Raw genomic sequence first — 17,281 nt, forward strand, 5'->3', positions numbered from 1 at the left:
ATCCCAGGCACACATCTTCATTTAGCCTCCCTGATGGGTAGAGTGAGCGCGTCTCTCCCAGCATCCGTCTCTCGAGAGGATGCTCAGTTGCCCCTGCCTGGCCCATGTGGATCATGGCTGTGGGGAGATGGGCTACGGCTGGCCTTGGCTGGAGCAGGTTGGGCCGTAGTGCCAGTAGGTGCTGTGGGGCTGGTGAGCAACTCCTGTAGGAAAGGGGCTGCTTCTCCAAGGAGCAGTGGGTGGGGGGACACTTGAAAAGTGAAACAGGTTTCCATGGCAGTGTCTACGTGGCTTTTGGCTTGGGCCAAACGTCACACATGACATGAGAATCACAGTCCTAGCTTAGAGGGCTATAAAGATAAAACAAGAAAGTGTATAATATAAATATATATGTATATTCCATCAAAAATGTACATACACATGAGCAGTTGGCCATACTAATACATATCTGGAATCTCAAGGCCACCACTTTTTTAAAAATTTAATTTAATTTAACTTTTTTATGGCCACCACTTTGAATAGCTTTAATAATTGTAGAGCCCAAAGGTAAGTTGTATTAATTCCATGATATCTTAATAAATTCAATATTAAAATATTTGTACGTTTTTATTTTCCTGATGTATATTTTTGCTGTGCTCTATCTTTATTTATATATCTATCTCACCACAAAGTCTAACCCAGAATAACTGCTCAATTAAAATACAATAGCTACCATTTAATTTTTTTTTCAAATCCTTTTTTTTTTCAGTACCAGGAATTGATCTCACGATTTTGCGCTTGCCAGGCAGGCGCTTGTACTGCTGAGCTAAATTCCCAGCCCCCCACTTAATCTTTGGATAACTAGTTCAATTCTTTTGTTAGTTGTTAAGGAGAATTAGGGTGATTTTAGAAACGGTGTGCTATTATGGAGACTGTAGGGGCCCTGGTCTTGGCTTGGAGGGACTGCAGGTTAACCCAATGGACCCTAAACTATGTTGAGGAAAAAGGCGTGTGGTGTTAGAGGAGCCCCGAGGAGGGAGAAGCCCTGAGAGAAGGAAGGTGGAGGTGTTCTGCCGAGGAGGCCAGGCTCTTCTGGTTGTGATTTCCCCTATATTTTTGGAATTGTGGGGAAGGCGGTAAGTGTCTTCCCTTGTCTGAAGAATAAACACACGCTTTGTTTGTAAACCAGTTCTGAGTCTGCACGACCCTGTAAAGAGGAAATGTCCATTCCTGAGTTCCCAATGGAAGGCCTCTGGACTGGTAGCTCCTTGGGAACTCATTAGCCACGTTCTCCCCAGCAGCCCACACAGACTTGCTGATTCTGGCGCCTGCTGGATTTTGGGAAGCATGGGTCTAGATGAGCATCGCGCATGAACACGAGAGACTGCAAACTTCCGAGCGGCCAGGGGAGGGGACTGACCTATCTCAGCACCCAGGAGTGACTGGGTAAGGGAGGTCTTCTGATACCCAGTCCCATGCTCTTCGCAGAATTTTCAAGAACAGTTTGTGGTGAGGAGGAGGGTGTGTATCAAACGTCCTTCTTTGCACCAGAGACTCGAGGAAGAGTCTACATCAGCAGCCTGTTTCCAAGGCCCCACATGGGATGCTGGACCTCTCCACGAAGGAAGTGAGAGCTGCGGGCAAGATGGACTGGCAGCAGGCGGGAGCTGAGTTGGAACCCCAGGGGGCAGCAGGCAGAACAAGGAACAGAGGAAAAGGTTCTACAAATGGTTAGTGTTTGCTTTATTGAGTTACAACAAATGAGCACGAGCTAGAAAAATCGGTTTTATTCAAACTCCCTAGCATTTTATTTGTGCAGTGTACGCAGACAGAGGGGGTGTCCAGGGGGAAAGGGCTGCAAACATGAGTCATCGCCACATGTACACCAGACACGGCGCTTGGTATTCCTTATTTAAAAGTTAGCACTAGCTAAAAAAAGTGCACTCAGGTATCTAAAACTGGCTCAAAACACACGCGCGCACACACACACATGCACACGCACGCACACGCACGTACATACAGTATCCATTCATGGTGAGGTGTCAAGCCAAAGCTTCTCAAATACCACACCGAGAAAAGGCAGTGAAGAAAAACGAACCCCAAAGCTCTCTATCTTTGTGCCACCTAGAAAGGGAGATCTTTTGTTCAATTTCGTAATCTCAGTGATGGTGCTCACAAATGTGAGTCTTTCTGCTGGTTTTAAAAAGGTGCTAAGCAGGCCTTGCAGTGCAGCTGGGACCACACCAGGCTCAGCTGAGGGACAGCTGAGTGAGGTTAGACTCCCTCTCGGCAGTGTGGAAAACCTGTGTGGGGTGCAGCAGGGATCCCCAAGCAGCCAGGAAAGAAACAAAATGGGTTTGACTGGAAGGTCTGCAACTCTATGCAAACCCACTCTGAGTTGAGACAGAGGCCCAACCCAGCCCTTTCCACCAAGAAGCCTTCCAAATTCCAAGCTACATTTAAAAATAAATTCTCCCTACCTAAAACCCAGAAGATATAATTGGCATTAATACTAGCACACCCTCTCCTAAATTAATAAAAGAAAAATATAAAAGGGAAAAGCAATGTGGTTAGCCCTCGATCCTGGAAAAACCTTGCAATGGTAGTGCTGGAAAAGGAAGTGGCCCTTGATTAAAAAGGTAACAAAATTTCCACAGAGTACAAATCAGTTCCAGTACAGCAAGAGGTGGGGCCAGGTTGGAGGAGCCAGCTATGTACAAGGACCCACCGGAAACACAGTAGTAGGACTTTGGCACTACGGACAATTCCCATCCGTCCTCCGGAGCCCATGGGGGGACTCGCCAGGCACTGGAGGCAGTTCCCCTGGAGTCTCTGGCGAGGGGGGCCTACGGTGAAGAGGGAAGTTCTCTTCTTTCCCGAGACAGTGTCCCATTTACAGCACAATTCTGAAGGATTCACCTAGAAGGGGACAGAGAGAGCGAAAGTGAGTCGGAGTGGGCCCTCACTGCCTGTGGCGCTGGCAGCGCTCACTTCTGCTGGCCCTACCGGGCCTGGGGCTGGCCCTCCTGGGGCTGGCCGTCCTGGGGCTGGGCCTTATCTCTGGGCCTAGGAGAGCAGCGCCTGTCCACCAGGGGCCTGAGCAGCTCAGAAGTCTGCTGAGCATGGCCAGTGCTGTTGGTGGTTTGGTGGCTGGGCCCCTTTTGCAGGCCGGCTTTCCAAGAGCATGAAGGCTGTTTTTTGCCCTGGCTGCAGCACTGCAGAGCCCTCTCCTGATCCCCGAGGAGGGGCCGGCTCTGGTGGGTTCCTGACTGTCCCATGGGGTAGCTTTGGGGCTGTATCCACATAACTTAATCTCTCCAGGGCTTGCTCTTTGTTTCCCTAAAATGGGGTTGAGGACGGTACCCTCTTTGCTGAGTTGTGGCAAGCCCATGAGTTGACTCGGATAGCAGCTTTTGGAATAACAGCAACCGCTGGCAATGCTGAGTGTATCACAGGCTTTCATTACATGATCTTTCCTGCCACGGCAGGATATGCTGTGTGATGACCAGACATTTCCAGTGTAATTCTATTAAATGTTCATGAACAGTAGAATGTATAAATGTTACTGTTGTCCCCATTTTACAGGTGAGGAAGCTGAACACAGACCAGGCTGGCAAGGGCAGAGCCAGGTCCCTCAGGCTGTGCTCTTACCGGAGTGCTCACTGCTTCCATGTCCTATTTGCATCTCCTGCTTGGAAGGAATAGACACCGTCTGAAGATGGGACATGAACAGCGTCCTCCCGGATGCTCATGCTGACGACCTCGTCCTCAGTAGGTGCTCAGAGCTGCATCCCCTCCTGGGAAAGACATTGTGTGGCTTGTGTCTAGATCTGTCCCTAGAGCCTCTGAGGTCATAGGCAAGACCTGTGGAAGGTGATTGGATCACAGGGTGTTACACAGCTGATTCTGTGTTAAGACACTGGGCCTTGCTGGAAGAGGTGGGTCACTGTGGCATGATCTGGAAAGCCGTCTCCATTCCTTGGGAGAGTCATTGGGGTCCCCAATGGCGATCCTGCCAGCATCACGCATTGCAGTTGAGCTAGAGATTTGAAGTGACTGGGATTATGACAGTAGCTCGTTTCTGCTGCACGTAATGGGAACCAGATACAATGCCAAGTGATAACAGGCACCGTCTCATTTACTCTTTACTGTAACCTGCCAGACCCATTTAACAGCAAAGAAACCGCAGCTTGGAGCGCTAACATTATGCTTAACATCAGGCGACTATTAAGTGGTGGAGTCCATTCCAGCCTGGCCAGCCCAACGTCAAAGCTGCACCTCTGCACAATGGATGAGTGTGGACGAGCCTCCTGCCAAGGAAAGGGCATGTGTGCTTCAGGGACAGGAGCCGGAGTACCAGTGAGGTTCCCCTTATTGCTGATCCAAGCAGAGCCAAATGTAACCCACCTAGTGGGCAGAGTGAACCATAGTCGGCCTCTTTCTCTGCTCCAAGGAGGGATTCCCCTGCAGACAGGGTCCTTCATTGCAATCGGAAGGCTGCATGTCCACTGGAACCGTTCCTCAGACATAGGAAGTCCTCGGGTGTGTGAACAGCTGCTGTTCTTCCTTCTCCCTGCTCAACTGAAGAATGCCTGGCCAGCCCAGGACAGCAACGCAGAGCAAAGAGCTGCTGAGTGGGGGAGAAGCCAGGGACCCAGCACCTGCCTCTTCCCTGCTGGGCCCCAAAGTTGGTTCCTTAAGTTTCCCTGAGCCTCACTTCTGTTAAACAGGGATTACACACAAAGCAGGCAAAATGGAGGTCCTGGTGTATGACAGGAGCTCAAGAAATACTGAGCAGGGTTTGGTGTAAACTTACTGGTGTGTACATGTGTGTATGTGTGTGTGTGTGTGTGTGTGTGTGTGTGCATGTGTGCACTTCTGTCTCTTAAGTGATACAGCCTCTTCCAGTGAATGGCAAACTCCTGGTTTTTTTTTCCAGCTAAACCTCAATACGAAGGTGGTTCTTTATTTGGCAAAATGTTTTCATGATTCTTTGTGTAATTTCTCATGGACAAATGTGCATAATCTTCCAAACAAATGTAACAGTTTAGAAAAATGCTGAACTGATTGCAAGACCAGAAGGGTGACCCAGAAAGGAGACAAAGCCATGACTTTTTTGCTGGTTTTTGCAGACTGTAGCTATGCATGGGTGCTTCCAGGCCCAGGGAGCAGCTTTGGAACCACTTGTACTTGGGTTCTCGCCTTTGACTTTTCCCAGGCCGTGTGTGCTGGGCAGAACTCAGGCTGTGGAGCTGATGGCACTCTCAGATCGAGGCTGTGAAGACACCCGAGCACTGTTGGGGGTGTCTGGCAGTGCACCCCACAGGTAAGCCTGATGTCCTGTCCAATGCAAGGGTTTCTCAGGTCACTCTGGGCAGTGTCTGGGGTGCTGACCTGGGCAGGCATCTCTCATGGCCTCACGTGCACTTGGAAGCAGCAGCATAGACAAATCCAGCTTCAGCCTCCAAACTCCCCTCCTCACCAGCAATGGGTGCTCTGCCTTGAACGAGTTTCCACCTCAGGCCCCTAGAGGAGGCCCTGGCCTGTCCGGCCTAAGCTGTTCTCTCATGCGGGACGATATTTCTATGTCTCTTGGCGTCACTCCCCTCACTGCCATCACCAGGTGCCTAAGGACAAGGCCCATTCCTCCCAGGTCCCCAGGATGCAGCCTGGGCTGTGCTGGGGGACACTGTCCCCTACCACGGATTCACTGGCTCTCACATCAGGCTCCTCCCAGTCCCCCATACACCGTCACATGTCAGATTGGGCAAACACTGGTGCGCCACTCCCCTGAAGGCCTTTGTCCCACATGCGTTCGGATCTGTTCAAATGTTCTTGTGCTGTGGCTTCTCGGGCATGACCGTCACAGGAAAACATCAGACTGCCTTGAAGGACAGGGACTGTTCCCATCATGAGCGGAGCTGGTCCTGCCACCTCCTCCCCGCAGTGTCTGGTCCACACAGGGCACTCAACATGTGCTTGTTAATAATGGGGAATGGGAAGCAAGTGTGGTGCTATCACAGTGGCAATTGGTTTTTTTGGGCAGGGTATCACTGTACTTCAGCTGTGTGGCTTTGCTAATTCCCCTGGGCATCTCTAGGAGGTCAATCACATTCAACCAGCTTAGCACCTGTGCCCGGCTGGGTCACCTCATGCAGGCCACCGGATCTCAGTCTTGCAGGGAAACTGCAAGTCTTCAGTACCCACTGGACGTCTCTCCTTCAAGGGTGTCTGACCCGTCCACTAACACTTCTCACAGCCGCCATGGGAACAGTTCACTGTGGTCACAGTATTGCTTAATTCTTCAGCAAAGTCTGCTTCCCTAGTATTTTATGTGTTGGGGAAACATGAAAAAAAATTACATTCTTTTTCCACGTGATAGCTTTCTGTTTTCGTTTTTCTCTCATTTTCCCCATAGGGCTTTCCCTAAGGCCCTGGGGACGTTTAAGAAACTAACACTGCACTCACCAAAGAGAAAGGCAAACACTGAGATGGTGATTATATTTCCACAACACTGCTTTCCTATTTTTAACCCCACACTTCTCTATTAGAGTGGGAGCTGATTACCGGTGCAATCTGAAGTCCGCGGCGCTCTGTGGCTGCTACCATGTGATTTTCCCATCTATTGCTGTCTTCTCCCTGTAATCTTCCACGGAGGGCCTTGGCGGCTGTTTGAGGGAGGGCTGCCTGGTGAGGCTGTCTGCCACATCTCTCCGTGCAGTTCCCCGTGGCACTGTCCTTCTCAGCATCCTCCCTTGCAGCTCCCTCTCAGTAATGCCCTGCTCCCAAGGGCGCCCCAGGAGGCGGTGCTCGGGCGCATAGCATGAGGGAGCACAGTCCAGCCTTGTGCAGCCCTTGTGCTCAGGGGGAAGCGCGGGCAAGAGGAGGGAAGAGACGACAAGCAAGGCGGCGCCTCCGTCTGAGGGTTGCGTCCTGCAGGCTCCAAATGACAGGCGTCATGGAGCCACGTGGCTATGCAGGGCTGGGCCCCACTCCTGCCACCGGAGAGCAGAGGAGGGGAGTGTTGGCCCCCACACCCGGGCTCTTAAGCTGTCAGGTCGGGGCGGGGGAGGGTTCCCGTGGGCCTTTGCATGTGTGCTCGTGCCAGGACCCGACTGGAGGGGGGTACGCAGCACTGCGCAGGCGCTAGAATTCCCGCCCCCCGACTCCCCAGGCGAAGTACGTAGCAGAGGGGCGTGGCTTCTGCTTTCGTTGGGAATATCCTAGTAGTTCCTCTAGACCTCCTGTCTTTTCTTTCTGGCAGCTTTATTTTATTTATTTATTTTTGTTCTCACTTATTGAGTTATAACTGGTACGCACAAAGCTGTACATAATCAATGCACACAATTTGGTGAACGTGAACATAGCACATACACTCACGTTATTACCGCCGTAATCCAGTAATAAAATTATCGGGACCCTTCAGAGATTCTTTGTGAATCTTCCTGTCTCTCTCTCTCTCTCTTTTTTTTTTTTTTTGTAATAAGAGCAATTAACATGCAATCTCTACCCTTTAACACCGTTTTAAGTGTTAAACACTTTATTGTCAGCTGTGCACACCATGTTGTACAGTAGACTTTGGGAACTTACCTTACAGAACGCCAGATTTCTGGCCCCTGCCCTTACTCTTGGCAAATACTCTCTATTGTCCACCTATGTCATATATATACTTTGTTGTTGTTATTTCTTTGTTTTTTTTCCTTCAAGATACAGTCTCTTTGTAGTTCAGGCTGGCTCTAAACTCTCAATGCAGTTCAGGCTGGTCTTGAATTTGTGGCAATCCTGCTGGGATTACACGCATGTGCCACCATACCTGGCCTTCGTAATATTTATGAACCAAACTTTTATTTCTTTTATTGCAGGTAGAGGGCAAGGTTTGATTTAAATTAGAACTGAGAAAGCAGATTTGTTGGCATATAGGGTTAAGCAAATTCCAGGTGTTGGGAAAACTCACCCTCCTGAGTCACCCCCAGCCTGGGTCAGCTCTGATATAGACAGCCAAATCTCCCTTTCCTGGGCAGAGCTTCTCAGCAGGAGTTGCTGAGACACACAGCACCAGACTGTCAGGGAGGCTCGGTGGCACTAGGCATCAAAGACGCCAGCAGCTGCTCCTGCCCTCTCCACCAGGAGCATGGTCTAGTGGAGCCCATGGAAGTGTATCCTCACCACATTGGGCAAATTCTTGGAATGATTATATCTGTGGGCTTGGGTTTGATCCTAGCTTTACCACTTTCTTCCCTGATGACCTTGGATAAGTGACTTTTACTGCCTCCTCATAAATGCAGAAACTAACGCCAGCTCAGAGCATTACCATGAGGATCGGTGAGGACATGCTGGGGCAGTGCCCGAGTGGTGAGCACCACTCTGCTGGTACTCCTGTCACAGCCCCAGACTCTGTCGGCAGTTCTCTGAGATGCAAGTAACACTGCCTGGCGTGAGTGCACACAAACAGGGCCCAGGGGAACAAGTCAACTTGGAATGGCAGGAGGCAGGTGGCCAGCTTCTTCCTCTGGAGAGCCAGGAGCAAGTTCAGAGGCAGCACCTGAGACTCTAACTTCAGTGACAGAACTTGAGGCTTTCATTTATGACCTCATTTAACCCTGGCACCAGACAGTCTCAGTTATGGAGACTAAATGCAAATGTTGAGCCCCTATCTCTGACCCCTAACATGACTGTGTGCGGAGGTAAGGCCTTCGAGGAGGTGACTCTGGGTGGAGTCATTAAGTCTGGCCTAATAAAACTGAGGGCTTTCCCAGTAGAGAGAGACTCCAGGGGTGGGGACGCTGTGAGAGGGGCCAGGGAGAAGACAACCAGCCATCCTCAGGCCCACCCTCCCGGCACCTTGATCTCTAACTGTGAAGAAAATAAATTTGTATTTAAGCCATCCAGGCACTGAGGTTCTATTTGCCAGGTAACTGATGAATATCCTAAGTATTGAGGTTATAAAAACTCAATAATACAGAAACCAAGTAAAAAGTAAAAGCATGTAGAATTTCTACTGCCCAGCCTCTGTTACCATTAGGTTAGAGAAGTTAGACCTACAGACTTTTGCATATTGACTTTTCTTCTGCTCCTTTCTCATAGACTCCAGGGGTCAAACTTTCTCTCCAGGGATGTAAGCACAGAAGAATCTGCTTTTTGGCTGAGCCAGAGGAAAAGTAGAACATGCAGCATTTGTGGTAGATTTTGCAGGTTCAATTCCAGACCATCTCAGCAAAGTGGGTACTGCAATAAGACGAGACATATGAATTTTTATTTTTCCTGCACATATAAAAATGATGTTTCCATTATACTGTAGTCCATTAGGTGTGCACTGTGTGTAAAAATATGTATATCTTAATTTAACAATATTTTACTGCTCAAAAGTGCTAATGATCAGCTGTGCCTTCTAGCTTTTCTGCGGTAGAGGGTCCTCCTTAGGTGCTGGCTGCGGCAGAGTGAGCCAGGTGATGGTCCCTGCAGGCTGGCTGCTGTGGAAATTCCTTAAAACAAGACAAACATGAAGTTTGCCACACTGATAACTCTTCCTTCCAGCAGTGGAACATATCTCTGCAGCATGTGACGCTGTGTGGTAGCTTTTACCAACATTCAGCTTCTTTCGTATTGGGAGTCAGGCCTCTCAAACCCACCCGCTGCTTCTCAGCTGTCCACCACCCCCTAAACCTTGTGCTGTCACAAGGACAGATCTTATCCAGCAGGTACTAAAACAATATTAATCTCATACAACTCCATTAAATCTCTTGGGTGGGCAGACACATTGTTGGCAAACAGTAATATTTCAAAGGAATCTCTTTTTCTCAGCGGTATATCCAAACAGTGGGTTTAAAATACTCAGGAAAGCATGCGGCAGATTAACAACTAATGGTCAACTTGTAATACGCAGCAGCTCAGTGAATCAGCGTGGTGCTATGTGTGGAGGCTGCCGGCAGCATAAATGTAGAACCAGAGGGAAAGATGTGCATTTGATCCCTTGGAGAAGCTCGTCATGCTGGCTTCCTGATATGAACTCGGCTGTTCTCACTGATGGAGGAACTCAGGTCCTTGCTGTCACTGAGAGCGGCTGTGGTTCTTTCCAGGGAAGCCCTGGTCCTTATCTTGAGTGTCGTCACTTCCTGGCTCCAGTGCAGATCCCTCAGCCTGCTGGCACAGGTCCTTCATTCCCCTGGTGCAGACTTTCTAGCTTCTAACACTGAGCTTTGGGTCTTCCCAATGCAGATCCTTGACACAGACTTGCATGGGATATTGTGGGCTCTGGGTCTTCAGCTGGACTCATGGAAGACATTGCTATGGGCTCTAGGTCTTCAGCTGGACTCCTTCAGGACATTGCTGTGGGATCAAGGCCTTTTGGCTCTCTAGTATGTGGGCAGATTTCTTGTACTCTTGCATTTGACTCTGGGTGATTATAAAACAATCCTATAAAGTATGTGTCTTGGATAGACTGTTAGCCTTGCAGATGCTGACTATAGATGAACAGATGTGCTATTGCTCAGGCTTTACTGCTTTAAGAGCACTGATAGAGCACATGTAGAATGGGTTTTAGTATAGTTCTTACGTGCTCTAGATCTTTGGAATGGCAAAGGAGCACTGGCTTCCATGTAGTCACCAGCCATATTAACTCCAAGAAGAGGGTCAGCCTGGCCAGCTCCTGCCTTGCTGGGAAAGTTCTGGATAGCCCACTTTCATCGAGAATACTTTCTCACAGAAAGGCTGTGCATCAGTGTGGCCTCCTTGGCTTAGCTAGGTCTTCTGGTCACCTCCTGCAGCTTCTCCGCAACACTTGAGGCTCCACCGTACACTTTTATGTTACGGGCACAACTTCTCTTCCCAAGTCCCACAAACTAACCCCTGCTAGGCTCCCACTTTTCCTCTGCAGCTTCCTCATCTCAGCCGTCAGAGTTGATGGGAGTTAGGCCTTGGTCTGGATTAGGGTTTGGCTTCAGGGAACCTTGGGATCGGCTCGGTCCCTGTCTGGCCCACTGGCACACTCTCTGTAACAGTAACTCAGCTGTTTTATCTCCCTGCCTTCCTGTTTGCTGGAGTCGTACCTTCAGTTTTCTTCAAGAACTTTTCGGTTGTGTTCACAGCTTGGCTAACTGTGTGGCACACAGGGCCCAGTCTTTAGCCTGTCTCGGCTTTCTGTCTGCCTTCTTGACTCATCTTGGTCACTGTTAGCTTCTGGTTTAAAGTGAGAGACGTGGTTCTTCAGCTGAGGCCACAGTAGGGTTCTTATTTCCCTAATTTCAGTATTTTGTGTCTCTGGCATGCAGAGGCCGTAGGAGAGGGACAAGGACGGGGACTGAGTGGTCAGTGGTGCAATCAGAGCACACACAGGATTCATCAGCTACGTTTGGTGTCTCAGACAGCTTTGGGGTTCATGGCACCCCAAAACAGGACAATAGTAACATCAGAGGTCAGAGGTCACAGGTGACCGTAATAGAGTAATAAGAAAAAGTGTGTAAGTTTGAGCCAGTTGCCAGAATGTGCCCCCTCTGTGACAGAAGTGAGCGGTGGCTGTTGGAAAGATGGTATCTACAGACTCACCAAAATCTTCAGCTTGTAAAATGAGGTACATCTCTACTCTCCACTGCACGCGAATTCACCTAACTCTCTGGCTTTTGACCGGGTGTGGGCAGGCAGGGGACACCATGCTGTCCACCTTGTGGCCCCAGGGCAGTGTGTCGTTTCTTTAGCCTGGGACTCTGTTCCTTCCACCAAGCCACTCCTACGTGTTGGCTCAATGCTCCGAACTGGGAATCAGGTTTAAATTCATTCACGACCCCTTCATAGAAGCCTTCCCCCAACACCTAAATCAGATCCCCTGTTTTATGCTCTTAACAAACAGTAAACAACAAAGAAGGAGTCACCTCCCGAGACAACCATACCCCTCCGAGACAGTAAATGCAGTGCCTCTCCTTCAGGAAGTGTGCCAGCGTGGTAACCTCCCTTCCGGTTTGGTTTAAGACTGCTTGACTCCAGCCTCATTTCCTTTGTGACTGTGGGCACCACAAAGGCAGAGATGCCCTGGAGACCACCACCTCTCAGAGCCTGGCTCACCGCGGCATTCCACAAATACTTGATGTGTGAATGAACTGAGTAACTCACTAGGAATGTGTCTGAGCTGCTTACCTCATCTCCTTGGGGCCTTCAGTCTTCGCTGGAAAATGAGGGGGCTGCATTTCGTGGTTGCTAGGTTGCTACAAGCTCCCCAAAGCATGGTGAGAATTGCTAGGCTGAGAATCTCCAGTATTAAATAACCAACCGGAAGTAGTAATAGTTGACTCCCATAAGGTGCTAACTAGCAAGTGAGGCTACCGGGCAAGGCCAGAGGAGCACTGCCGGGGTGGTGTCTGCTGGTGGAGTCTCCGGAAGGCCTTCCCTTGAGCTGCTCACACAGCTAACCATGCCCGACTCCTCTCCTGTCTTCCATGGGGAGGAACCAAAGGATCAAAATCAAGATCCCAGATGATGAAAAAAAACTCATGTGCTAATTCTGGGCTTGCTGTGATAACTGCTGCTGTTTTGGGGGTGGAATTTGATCCCCTTCATCAGGATCATGGAGGGTAGAAGCTTCACCCCACCATGGCTCTTAGAGGCAGTGGCACTGGGCGTGACCAGGAACAGACGTTGTCAGGGTGGACAACTGGTGACTTTGATCAAAAAGTGGAAGAGATCCGACAGACTCTGCTTCTGTTGCGGATGCCTGCATTGCTTTGGGTCTCTGCCAGCACGAAGGCTGTCACTGGATGTGGCCCTCAACCTTGGATCCCCAGAACTGTGAGCTCAGATAACTCTCTTTTTGTTGTGTCTTTAGTAACAGAAAATGGACAGACAGCCATCACTGAGGATCTGCTCTGTATCTGCAGACTAATAAGGCGCGGTTCCTGCCTTCCAGGGTCTGCTGGCGGAGAGCGACAGGGAACCAGAGTCTGGGCAGCTAACCACAGCGAGGCGCGGGGCTCGCATATCCTGGATCTTAAACTGTGCCAGGATGCAGCAGTTAGGACCCGAAACATTTAAGATGGCAGGACCATGGGACATGGTTGGGTATTTCTGGACATTTCACAAATTTTACATCTTCCCCGAAGCCATCCTTAATCATCAAGAGTTGGAAATTTTTGTCAGAAATGGGAGGCCGTGAAGGTAGGGACTGGAGTTTTGGAGTCAAATTTAGATACTGGCTGAGTGATTCATTTCAGATTTCTGAAACTTTATTTAAAGCAAACAAAGAGGAAGGAAGTCTGCCTAGGTGGGTTGCTGAGAAAACCACTTCCTGCACCCTGCACTCGTCCAGATTCTGTAAGCACAACTCCCATTGATGGTCCATCCAGACAGCCTTTGGTGCTTACGTGCGTGTCTCCTTTTCTCAGATCTGGGCAGCAGCTGTGTCCCAGGCCTTCTGGAATATTCGTACAGACTAGAACGGTTCCTGGCACGAAGCACGCACTCCAGGGTTACTGATGAATCAGGGACACAGGGTAATTTCTCCTCCTAAACCTGGTAAGAAGTAACTGAGTCCTGTGTGTCAGGCCTATGCCATTGAGGTGGCACCATCATGTGAGATAACAGGTGGACTCCAGTCTCCAACAGCTGCTGGCTGGGAAACCAGGGCAAGTCACTGATTTTCTCCGAGTCTTAATTTTTCCTTCTATAAAATGGGGGGAAAGCTGTACCCACTTCAAAGAATGGTTGTGAAATTAGATTTAATAGACATGTTTTGGAGAATGCTAACCACATAATATGTAATCAAAATGGAAATCCTTAGGAGCAGCAGCAATGGGGCATTCCGTTTGATCAAAACAGAGGCATGACGGTCAGACAGTGTCTTGTGTGAGGAGGTGGAAGTGGGTTTTGGAGGTGAAAATTTTATTTTTCAGTCCTTAAGTAGGATAAGTCTCTCCACGATGGCTCAATAATTATTCAGACTCTGAGACGGAATGAAGACAGCACCGTGAGTGCCAGGGAGGACTTCTTATCTTTGTGTCTAACCTCGAGGCGGAGGTGAGCCTAGAATGAGTCACATACCGTTATGAGCCTGGCAAATCAGACCAGATGCTCCCTCCAGCAGAGGAAATCCAATCTAGAGACCCTCTCAGCAGTGTGACCACGTCCTCTTACACATTTGTGTCATAAAACACCTTTTATAAAGAGAAAACTAGAGGTTATTTTCAGGATGATGACACATGTAATGGTGGTGTTTGCTGCAGACTCCTAAACACATGTGTTTAAGTGGGGACATGGTGGGGTATTTACGGATCTCAGGAGACCCGGGTACTTGATTCCTAAAAGCTATGAAGAAATTCAGGGGCTTTCCCCACCCCAGTTGAAAGGCTCCTCAAGTGCTCCGGTTAGGATTTAGGAGAGCTTTCACCCCTGCCCCCAGTGCCACTGGCATCCCAACCTCAGAACCACGGGTCTCCAAAGCCGGAAAGTGGAGGGGCGTGTGGTGGTGCAGGTGCCCAGGAGATCTCAGCGTCTGGGTAGAAAGTTTCTCAGCTCGCACTTGGCGGCATCAGACGGGCTGCCGGATGTTCCTAGGTTTGGGAGGACCCAACCAGTTCCCACATCTCTGAAGTGTCTGATGTTAACTCAGGGGTCAACCTCAAACCGTTGCCAGTGAGGGATGGAGGTGGGTGGCAGCAGGGGCGAGGCCCTACAGCACAGCCAAAGCTCTTGGGTAGGCTCCTCATTGCTGAATCTCGCCTTGTTTATAGAAAAGCAGAGAATTGCCTGTCTTGAACTAGCTCAGACTGTGGACGCAGGGGAAGCCTGCTCAGCCTCTGCTCCTCAGAGAGCTTCGTCCCTCCTTCATGTCTTCCCAAAGCGTCTCCACATGGCTTGAGCACTGCTTCTTCCATGTCTTATTCCCGGACTTCCGAAGGGACCAGGCACAGTTGCCACCCACCCAGTCGGTACTGTCAGCAGATGGCCGTGCAGAGCGTGCCCTGCAGACAGCTCCCCATTTCAGCCACGGGCTATGGAGTGCCATCTGAGCTTGCCTTGGGACGCTGATGTTTAGACTCAAATTCTACAAATGCAGTCGGCTTAGATGAGCTTTGCTTTGCTTTGCTTTTAGCTGTTCTTTTTTTCACTTACTGAACCAAAACTCAAATTTCCGGCCACATTGAATTTCTTTTGGTTCTCACCTCTGCCATTCGTTGGCCTGTACTGTGCTGCTTTGAGCATTTCTTCTCTGTGTAACTGGCCAGCTTCACAGGAGCCAGCCCCAGAGTCAGCCAGCCCGCCTGTGCCGAGCCCAGGGACATCTCACTGCTACCCCGCAGGGCACCACCTCGGGTTACACTGGGGGCAAGTCCACTGCCCCCCTCCTCAGCACACATGAGCCCCATGCAAAGGAGGACTGCGTCATCTACTCCGGGCCAAGTACAATGGCTGGCACTTGCTAGGGACTCTGAATGTGCCACCCAGTGGAACGGAACTAAGCTAGGATGAGAGGAGGAAGCCTAGGAGGAGGAGACTCATACGGATGGGAGAACATCAGAGACAGGACAAAGCAAGCCAGCAGTGCTCAGCAGATGAAAATAGTCATCCCATTGCAGTGAAGGAGAAGGGGCATAGGCTGGGAAGTTTTCCAAGAAGGTGAGAGCATGGCCAGAGAGAGGAGGAAACTGAGGCAGCCAGATGGAGCGGGTGACTGAGCTGTTGGTAACTTCCATGCTCTTCCAGTGCCTCCTGCCACCTGCTTGCTCCCCTTGGGCTGCCTCTCACGGGTGGGGAACAGCTCCTCAGGGAAATGCCAGGGCATTCTGGCGTGGCTGGGCTCATTCAGCTGCTCCTTGCATGGCCGATGGAACTGGTGAAAACGAGGCTGCTAGAGGAGTTTGAGTATTTGCCGGATGCCTTGTTTTATTATCAGATAAATGAATTAGTGAGGATGCAGCCAGCTGAAGCTGTCTGAGTTCATTAACAGAGATGGTGACTTTCAGAGCTCCCTTTAGGATCTTATAAATTATTCTGGAGGGTCTTACTTTCATTCCATTACCTTAAAGATAACATGAGAGGCCCCGTCCCTGCTTTTAAAGTGACTTCTAGACAAGTCCACCTGGACAGATGGATCATGCCCCGATTCCAAAGTGTGCCTACAGTCTGCCTGCAAAGCAACACCCCATGTTCCTTTCTCCATTCACCCTGAAGCCAGCTGCCTGCAGCAGCCTTGGGAAGCCACACACCAGGGCTTTTGAGGCCACCCCATTATGAGGAAGGCATGGCCATTAGTTACCATGGCAACCTCCCTTCCCAGGCTGTGGTGCTGCACAGGCCTCAGGTACCCAGGACTCTTACAGATTTGGGGACCCAAGCAGGGGGCCACCTGGCTTGAGCCACAAAACAAGGCAAATACGAAGCACTTGCAGGTGAAAAGGAACAGCCTCAAGTTTCAGATTCTGTAAATGTGCATACTTAGGCTTAGACGTCTCCTTTTACTGCTTGTTTTTTATAGCACTGAACACAAAACCTGCGGAGGATGTGTTGTTCTAACAGTGTGGCAGGACTCCAGCCAGGACAGGCCCAAAGGCTAAGAGAGGTAATGTGAGGCAAGAAGCCCCGGGATGGCTCCTAGGTCCTGATGGGCACTCCAAGGTCCCCTCTCTGCTGAAGTCCATGCAGCCTGCAGGAGCAGCGCCGTCCCTCTTAGCGAGCTTGGGAAGTAAGGACAGAGGCCGACTCCTGGGCCTTCTTTTCTTCCCTTTCACAGAGAACCCTGAAAAAGACTGAACTGCCACAAAAACGATGGGCACACGAGGCAGTGCACATGTGGGGCACCCCAGGGAACCTTTCCGCTTCAAAATATCATGCTGCATATGATAGACACGCGTTGAGCATCTCGAACTTGAAATTTCAAAATCTAAGATGCTCTAAAATTCCAAACTTTTAGTGTCAACCACGATTGGAAAATTCCACACTGTGAAATTTCATTTCATACACAAAATCATTAAAAATATCAAGCAAAATCAACTTCAGGCGGTGAACGTATGGTACGGGAAAACATAAATGGAATTTCTGTCTGGACTCGGGCCCCACCTCCGATACTATACACATGCAAATATTACGAAGGCGGGCAAGTCTGGAAGCTAGCTGCTTCTGGCCCCAAGTGTTTCGGCTTGGTGATGGCCGGTGCATCACCACAGCACTGGTATATTTGAGGTGTGTCGATGAGCAGTGTTTATGGGGGGACAACTTTTATCTATTAAAACAAAGGATGCAGCGCCTGAGCCAGTACCTCTGTACCCACGCCCTGTGTTAACCCTGCCAGTCCAAAGAAAGGGACAGACCAGCCTTCTCCCCT

At 49.9% G+C, this 17,281-nt stretch overlaps 1 protein-coding gene across 3 annotated transcripts in view; it reads right to left on the reverse strand.

Moving 5' to 3' along the window:
- Window positions 1-1,698: 1,698 nt before the first annotated feature.
- Zhx2 (zinc fingers and homeoboxes 2) overlaps window positions 1,699-17,281 on the reverse strand; it is a 136,315-nt gene continuing 120,732 nt past the window's right edge. For 2 of the 3 annotated variants that reach the window (XM_063231148.1, XM_063231149.1), the window contains one exon: window positions 1,699-2,898. The gene's annotated coding sequence lies outside the window, so the exon portion shown is untranslated. Of the gene's footprint in view, window positions 2,899-9,021; window positions 9,205-17,281 lie in introns of all 3 variants that reach the window. The other variant, XR_010041245.1, reaches the window with a different exon arrangement.

The sequence above is a fragment of the Cavia porcellus genome, unplaced genomic scaffold (assembly GCF_034190915.1).
Source record: "Cavia porcellus strain 051 isolate PalLab524CR breed Dunkin Hartley unplaced genomic scaffold, mCavPor4.1 scaffold_19, whole genome shotgun sequence".
Taxonomy (NCBI): Eukaryota; Metazoa; Chordata; class Mammalia; order Rodentia; family Caviidae; genus Cavia; species Cavia porcellus.